At 42.0% G+C, this 8,385-nt stretch overlaps 1 protein-coding gene across 4 annotated transcripts in view; it reads left to right on the top strand.

Annotated features, from left to right (window-relative positions):
• Positions 1-8,385, top strand: part of ARHGAP32 (Rho GTPase activating protein 32) — a 597,177-nt gene that overhangs the window by 171,795 nt on the left and 416,997 nt on the right. The window contains exon 1 of one of the 4 annotated variants that reach the window (XM_019509223.1): positions 6,410-6,502. The exons of the other annotated variants lie outside the window; for them this stretch is intronic. The gene's annotated coding sequence lies outside the window, so the exon portion shown is untranslated. Of the gene's footprint in view, positions 1-6,409; positions 6,503-8,385 lie in introns of those variants that run through there. 4 annotated transcript variants of the gene reach the window in all.

Raw genomic sequence — 8,385 nt, 5'->3', positions numbered from 1 at the left:
CGGGGGTTTCTCTCCCCTACAGGGGCGCGTCCCCCGCGATGGCCCTCCCCCTCCCCCCCCCCCCCCGTGGGTTTTTTTTTTATATCCAGTGGTCAAAAAAAACCCATGGAAAAACCCCCTGAAGCAGCGCACACTTGGGCAGCATGAGCTGCTAAAAAGTGGAGCCAGGCTGCTCAGACTTGTGCTGCAGCTGCCGGCCTGGCTTTACCCGGCAGGATCACCATGGGCGGCTGCAGCCCTGGGAGGCCTCCAGGACCCCAGGTAAGGGAGCTGGGACCAGCACAGTGCTGGCCCCAGCCTCCCCTATGCCACCAAAGTGTGCATGGCACAGGCGTTCCCCAGGCACAAGAAGCGGTGTTGCAAGGTGCACCGCTGGTACTTGTCCCTGGAAAAGCGAAAGTCCACGTGTGTCTGGACACACCCATGGACATCTTTGCATCGGGATGCTGCTTAGACTTATTGCCCTGAAAAAAAGCCTTTGTGTCTTAAGCAAGTGCAGTGCCTTCAGAAGTGCAGCTGTTATAGCTGACGCAAGCACATGCTCCCTGGCTGAAGGGCTAAACTTGTTGGCTGGTTATGGATGCAGTGTGTGTCCCAGAACTCACTTTGCCTGCTTGTGGAGATGCATCTGTCACCAACTAGATGGTGAATCTTTTGATCTTGTATAAAGAATACCCTCAACTGCCCTGCATTATGTGAGACCAGGCCCCAGATCACAAGGGTGATGGGAAGCTTCCCTGGGCCCTGTCAGTCAACCCTCTGTGATTGAATTTGTTTTCAGGCAGGTCAAGGAAGTCCTGGTTCAGGGTGTTCAGGAATGAGATTTTTTTTTTAAACTACTTTTACTGTGTTGTTTTCAGATCTGTTGTAACTGCCACATTAATTTTCTTTTAAATAAATCTGGGGAGCAATAGTAGACATCAGTGCTTTTACTTACCAGAGTGGTGACGGAGACTACATAAAGTAATCTACTGAGAAGATAATTGTCGTGGTGGATTAATAATGCATAGCAGAATAAATGGTTTATGTAGGTGATTAATTGCTGGGGTGTATGGTAGTGGCAAAGGCCTTTGATTGTGAGTAATGCCTTGGGCATATGGCAAGATGGGAGAAGATCCAGTAATACAAACTCTCTTTTGGAAGGGGTTGAAAATTGTGCACTGCAGCTTGCTCAGCATTTTCATTGTCTTCACGCTGGGGGTGTGGTGAAGAGTGGGGCTGACTGAGATTGTTCAAAGAGAGTGGCTGGCGCAGCCGAGGATCCAGGTGGTTGGGCACATGGTCTATCAATCAGAATTTCAGGGTAGTTTGATAAAGCATAATTTTCTCCCTGTACTCAGATGGGCTGAAATCCTGTCATTGTCATCGTTTTCCATGTAGCATGAGACTGAACAGGTCATGAGTGATTGTGTTCTGTGTTGGTATATTGACTGTAGGCAAATACGCTGTAGTGTGTGCGCATAGAAGGCGTATGGTGGCCTCTTATTAATTAGCAATGACATTTTTTTTTTTTTGTTTCAGACTACAAAATAGATTTCCTTTAAGTAGTTTTTGTTTTGTCTGTGATAGCTGGCCAATTTATAGTTGCTTTTCCTGACATCATTCCCCTGCACATTAAGTTATAGCATAGCTGAAATTGCAATTGAAATGTGTAATATGAGAGTGTGACTTTCTGTTTAAATCTATTCTGAACATTTTGATCTTTTCCTTGTTAAATTTGGTTTGCTTTTGGTATCAAAAGCAATCTTACATTATCTTGCCCTGCATACATTATTAATTACAATCCATTTTTAATTTAATGAAGAATTATGTGAAGAGCAAAGCAAAAAGCAGTCTTGCATCGTTTTTGGTCCTTCATTGTAGAGAGAACCTCAAGCAATTTCTGACGTTAAATTTAAAATCTGGCAGATCACATCTGGATTTTTACTTTTTACTATGGAGTATTATTTAAACTCGGGAATATTATCTAAGGAGAGCAGATATATCAGTAAAAATGACAAATGGTATTTGAGTTTTATAATCCTGTTCATCATGAAGATGGTAGGAGGTTTTTTTTTTTAAGAATGAATTCTGTTTCTGATAGGAATGCCTGGTACGTTCTCTCCAAGTTTATTGAAGTAGTAGAAAGCTGAATCAATATGTAAATCAAATTATCATCCTTGGGAGATGAAAAACAGGAATTCGGGCATGAGTGTCGCTCTCTGGATTGGAGATTAGTTTTTAAATGTGATTCTTTCTCCCCCTAAGGATTAAAAGATGAATTGTTTCCCAGTCTATTGCTAATTTAACAGTAAGTCAGAGCCCACAGTTAACAACATGATTCTCATCTTTTCTCTTGACTTCCACTTAGTAATTGTATGGTCTAATATGGTGTGGCAAAGTCATAATTATCTGCCAACTAACCGCCTAATGTCTTTAAACAAAAAATCAGCATTGTTTTATCATCATGATGATTTCAGCACAAATAGAGGTGAAATGGAGTTGGCTGAAGGGAAGGCCTTGCCTGTGCTAGAAAAATTACCCACTACAGGCAGGAGTTTTCTCTGATGGATATAACTGAGCCAGTGTGGAGTATGGCTTAGTTTCATAAGCAGACACAGTCAGACTGCATTCAGTGCCATTCTGAAGTGGAGTTTGAAAGAAGAGCTTTCCCAGAGGTGTTTTGTAATCTCAAACATGATCCTGTTTATTTAGGCATGATTTATTTTCAAAATATATACTACTGGTTATAGTATCATAGCATGTAGACTCCTAATCATGGACCAAGGCCCCATGGTGCTATGTGCTGTACAAACACAGATGAAAGAACTATGTGCCCCAAAGAGTTTATGGTCCAAAGCAAGAGATAACAAATGCAGATGGGCATTGGAGCCCAAGGAGACAGTGAAACTCTGCATCAGCCTGTTAGGCAGTAGTGATGTCAGACTCACCTTACTGTGCTTTCATGTATCATCTTGTATGTACTAGAGCGTATTCAATCTACTCAGATGGGCGTGTTTGCACTTCCATCTCCTTTCAACGTATAGGCTCAAATTAGTAGACAAAAGTCTCTGGCTGTGTTTATGCAAGGGTGTGTCTGCTAAAACTTTCCATGACTATTACTACTGTTTCAACTCCACTAATAATAGCCATGATGATTTTAACTTGTGTCAGAAACACGGAGCTGTAGCAAGTGTAAATAAAAGTTTGGGTACCTGTTGACTGTTGTTGTAAGTCGTCATCACTTCATGAAGTACAGACCTGTTCACTTGCTCTGTATTTATTATTGTTTGGGCTAGATCTTGTGGATGCCGAGCGGTTGGAAAGGGGGTTCTTTTCCCTCCCCCAAATTCTTCTATAATCCAGTTTCTGGAGGAAAGGTGTTCTGGAGCTACTGCAAGGTACAGAAGACGCTCCTCTCACTTTTTGCTTGCTTAGTTGCTAAAGTTGACCAGAGGTTCTCACTGCAGTCCAGTGGCTATGGCCTTTGCGACCTGATTGTGTACCTGGCCACTTGGACTGCTCTATGACCTTGGGCAACTTGCTTCACTTTTTGCTACATGCCTGTTTCCCCTCCAGCCAGTCCCTCTCTGTTCTAATGAATGCTTAATTTCTGAGAGGGGGAACAGTTCAATGGGAGGTATTGAGAGAGTGGTTGGCTGCAGGCCAGAGAGTCCCATCACCCCCTCCATCCCCACCTTCGAAGCCAGTAATCCAATGGTTTGCTCAAGTCCCTGCTCTGATAACCATTTACTGATTTATACGTAGTGGAAAAGTCTGCTCTTTGTTCTGACACTCTGGCATCACCGCAGCATCATGTGTATAAGCCCCTGTGCATTTAAAAATGTGCTTTAACTACAGCTCATCAAATCAGCTTTAGTTAAAGCATCACATGGCCTTTTTTAAATGCATTGGGGCTTAATACACTGCAGCATTTTAATTAGAATGGCTCTCCAGGAACCACTCTAATTAAAACGCTCCCCGCCCCGCACGTCTGCGAACATGTATAGCACCCTTGGGTTTTAATTTGGAGCGACCTTGGTTTTGGCAGCATTTCTGAAATCTCCCATTTTTGTGGTTGGAGAAGTTTCTTATTCGGCTTTTGTCCCAATTAGCCTATCCTGTTTTGTGCATGCTTGCCTTGGTGAACAAAGGTAAATTGGCATTTGCCCGATGCTGGGAGGAAGGTACACACAACAAAAATCAGGTTCTCAAGGCACAGAACCAGTCTAACCTGTTTCATTCTTTTCCCTTTTGCCAGTTTACCTTCTTGTATTCTCCCTCAACCTGCTGAGCAAACGTTGAACAGGATGGTACTTAAGCATTAGAATTATGAAAGAATTATATTGCTATTAATTTGCACAATACTTTGCAAACATTGATGTGGAACCTGCAGACGTTGACTACTGAGTATAATGTTCATTGCAATGGGATTTCACTCTGTAGTCAAAACTATGGAAAGCACTGCAGCAACTCCTCCGTTCATGAAGGATATACATTTAGTGCTCCAAAGAAACTATAAAGTAAGGGCCTGAACTGTCATGTGGGGGACTTGCAGAGACACTCATGTGGATAAAATTACTCATGCTTGTGATTTAAGATTCTTGGGTGCTAAATAACTGATTTAAAATGTAGCCTCAGTATTCCATGGAAGGGCAAGGAGGGACATTTTAATGAGAGCAGTTCCCAGACAGTCACTCTAATTAAAACTTTGCAGTGTCATGTGTATTCAGCACCCCACGTTTCAAAATGGCTGTGGGGGAGCTTGAACTAAAGCTCGTTTGACGAGTTGCTGTTAAAGCGCCACCGCTGCTATTTTGAAACATGGGATGCTGAATGCGCGTGACGGTGAGGCATGCTGGAGCATTTTAATTCGAATGCGTCGGAGCATGTATGTAGGCACCCATGTTGTATCTTCTGGTTGACGGGAGCTGTTTCATATCTTAATTCTGGTGCATTTCAGATGTTAGTATTTATAGATCTCTAGGTATTTGCTGTCCTATGACACTTTAGTGCTTCTACTCAGCTGACAACGGTGTAAAGTCCTTTCTTAAGGCTGTTTTATTCCACCACTGTTTATATTGAGTAGCCACATACTCAGAGTAATCCCACTGAGATTACTGGGGTATTCACCAGGTAAAATGCCCTTAGTTTATACATTTTGTTTGGAAGGGAACATGCTTTTAATGTGTGTGTGCAGCATCTGGCGGACTGATCCTAACTAACGTTTGCTGTTGCAGGTTTATAAATACTGAATACCAAATTAGTTAGGCAGATTGTTATTTATATATATATTGCTATTCAAAAATACTATGGTTCAAATATGTAATTAGTGCCTTGAAGCGTTGACTTGGAGCCCTCAGATAATAGTAATAATGCAAAGAAATCTCAACTTTTTACAGATGTGTGAAACATTCTTCGCTTTGTACCACTGGAGGAGATTAAGATGACTGTGGTCACAAAAGTTAAGGCAACACCAGAATTAGAGCCCAGATAGAGCCAGTCCTCTACTATATTTGCTAGACCAGGCTGGCTCTCCTAGGAGTATTTAACTGCATGTCGATGGCTGAAGTTCAGTATTTTTAGGGGATCTGAAAGTACAGTTCTAAATTACACTAGTGTTTACTCCCAATTTATGGGTTAATACATAAACTGATTACATTTAACACAACATCGCTGTTGCGCAGCTCTTTTAAATCTTTGGGTGTCAAAATGGTTTGCTAATGTAAATAAGATGAGTTGTGCAATTTCCCCTGAGAGGCAAGTGAATCTTATCTCCATTTTAGAAAGGGGGAAGCAGAATTGCAGAGAAATTAATGTGATATATCCAAGGTCACACTTTTTTCTGTGGCAGAATTGAGAATAAACTCCAGATTTTATACCCTATCTCTAGTTCTAGCTTGCTACTTGTTTTGGAGTTAATTAACATTTATTTAGGTTGTCCAGATCTTGCAAGGACGTCCTTTCTTGGGTGCTGCAGAGAATAATAAGTATACAGGGCACAGAAGCTGTATGTTCTTCCTATTGCAGCCTGGAAAGGGTTACAGCTGAAATGCCTGTAGCAGCCTTGGGAAAACGTGAATCAGTATTAGCAAGTAAAGACAGAATGGGAACCCAGTCTTGCAAGCTGTTTTGTGCTTCTCATTTATGATTTTTTTTTTTAACCTCCGATGTTTCAAGAAGCGCAGCGCACAGCTGACCTTTCTGAGCCTGCCTGCGGTGGGAAGCAGTCTGTTTGTATGTACCATATCATTGAAAGGGGAGGTTGGTGGTGGTAAGGGGGGGAATAACCTTATTCTTAGCCCTTTCTCTTTGCCTTCTCATGTGTTCTCCTTCTCTCGGTGCCTCTAGCCAGCTGCTTCTGCAGTGTGCGCGCGCGCGCGCGTGTGTGTGTGTGTGTGTATGCGTGCAACATGGAGGGAGGGACTGAAGCTGCTGCTGCTGCTGCTTTTACTAATATCCATACAGCAGCTTCCACTGCAGGGACGATAGCTACTGGAAGCAATCTTGATGAATCCGAAAGGTCAGTAATATCAATAAATCACCTGCAGATATACACTCCTGAAAGGCGCTGCTTTATAAAAACATTTAAAACCTTCTTCTCATTAAAGGAATATTAAGCAGATACTTTAGCTGGCTGTAGGGAACATAATTGTTTCACGTTGTGTCTTAGCCAACAATGTGTAATAAAAAATTTAGAGCTTGACAGTGTGAAAAAGCATGTCATTTTCACGTAGATAATGCAAGTGTCTTTTGACTGTATGTATATACTAAGTCTAAAATTGAAGACTGTACAGCTTTTAAGTGATAGCATGTTGTATAAATTAAAGGAAAAGTGTGCCCTTTGGTCAGGGTTTCATAAAGATTATACCAGTGTATGAAAAGTAAGTAGAGTATAATAATCACCCCCACTTCATTTTACAGCCTCTTCTGAAACATTTTCCTGTAAATTCTGTGTAAAGTGCAGCTATTCGTGTTTCTGAAACTTGCTTTTATTTTTTCTAAAAATAACATGATCTCTGTGGTGCTACCTACAATAGGGTAAAACGCATAATCTGCACTTTGGCTCTGTTAAATCAGTGATAGTTGCTGGTGTGTGTGGTGCCGGGTTGTACTTTTTTTAATGGTCAACTACCAGTAAGTGCTTATTGCCACTGTATGGTTTTGGAACTATAGCTTTGGAGGGCCAGGTTATCATGTCATTAAAATTCCTGTGGAGTGAAGCAGAGCTGATTATCTTTAGGGCAAATCTTCTCCTTCACCCTGGGCTTGGATTTATACCACGGCTGATGTGAAAGAAGTCTATTGCTGTTCCAGTCCAATTGGGATTTTCTGCTTCAGGGCTGAGAGCACATAAATATTTCTTTGTGGAGAAGGAAGACGGGTGGGGAGGCATTTAAAGTAAATTTGCCTTCCCTGGGATGACTGCCACCACCTACCTGGTTTGCAGGTTCAGGGTGCTTTTCAAAACTTAAACTTATTTAAGAACATAGCTGCAGGAAGCAGAAGACGTAGGCTCTCCTATTTCAACGTACAGTGCATATACGTTAAGTTTAGTTAATTTATGCTGGCTCCACCCACAGGTTTACACAGCCCTAGGGTTGTGGTAGCTAGTTCATACTAGTATTGCAAAATGTCTTTGAATTTGTGGTTTGTTTTTCCCCTTGGGCTTTGTTGCCTTCGGGGAACTGTTAGTGGGCTCGCCTTACTGTATTTGCATCATCCAGGAACTAAAATACCTTTAGACAGTTGACTGCTGTGTCATTGGCTCGCATCTTTAGTTCATCAGAAAACTTGGTCAGAAACCTGAAAGCAAACACCTGAGCCTCAAATACGAGGATCCACGCCTCGGGTTTCTGGTGGATTGGCACGTAGTAATGAATGTGTGATCCTGCATCAGTCAGATTGCCTCTCTCCCACTAAATGTCGAGGGGGTCTGTAAAGAGAGGAATGAGGGATTTTGTTGGAAACTCCATAGGAAATGTACCCACTTTGTGTGCAGTTCATGCCGAACAGGAATCCTAATGTTTGCAAGTAGATACTTGCAGGCAGTGTTGCGGTTTAGTCTTGTGTCTTCTGCTAAAAAGTGAGGTTGTTTGCCTTTAATTTCCTGTACACTGCATGCAGCCTTCATCTAAATGGGTCCCAAATTTCAGGGTTGTCTCTAGGTTAACTCTATTTTAATTCCAGGCATGCCAGCATCTCTTTTTGTGTAAATAGTTCAGGGCATGATGGAATTTGGTATTATCTAGCTATGATTGCATCTCCAAAGGGGAGACCTCTGGCCCCAGGGCTCCTTAGCGTCCTGCTTTTCAGAGTACAGATAAAAATCTGCATTGACTCTCTCAGGCAAGACTAACATTTAAAAGGATTATGGAAGTGTTTTTTTTTGTTTTTGTTTTTGTT

Source organism: Gavialis gangeticus, unplaced genomic scaffold (genome assembly GCF_001723915.1).
Source record: "Gavialis gangeticus isolate Ggan-Ray unplaced genomic scaffold, GavGan_comp1, whole genome shotgun sequence".
NCBI lineage: Eukaryota > Metazoa > Chordata > Crocodylia > Gavialidae > Gavialis > Gavialis gangeticus.
Note: the sequence above shows the minus strand (reverse complement) of the source record. Positions and strands in the feature narration are given on the sequence as shown.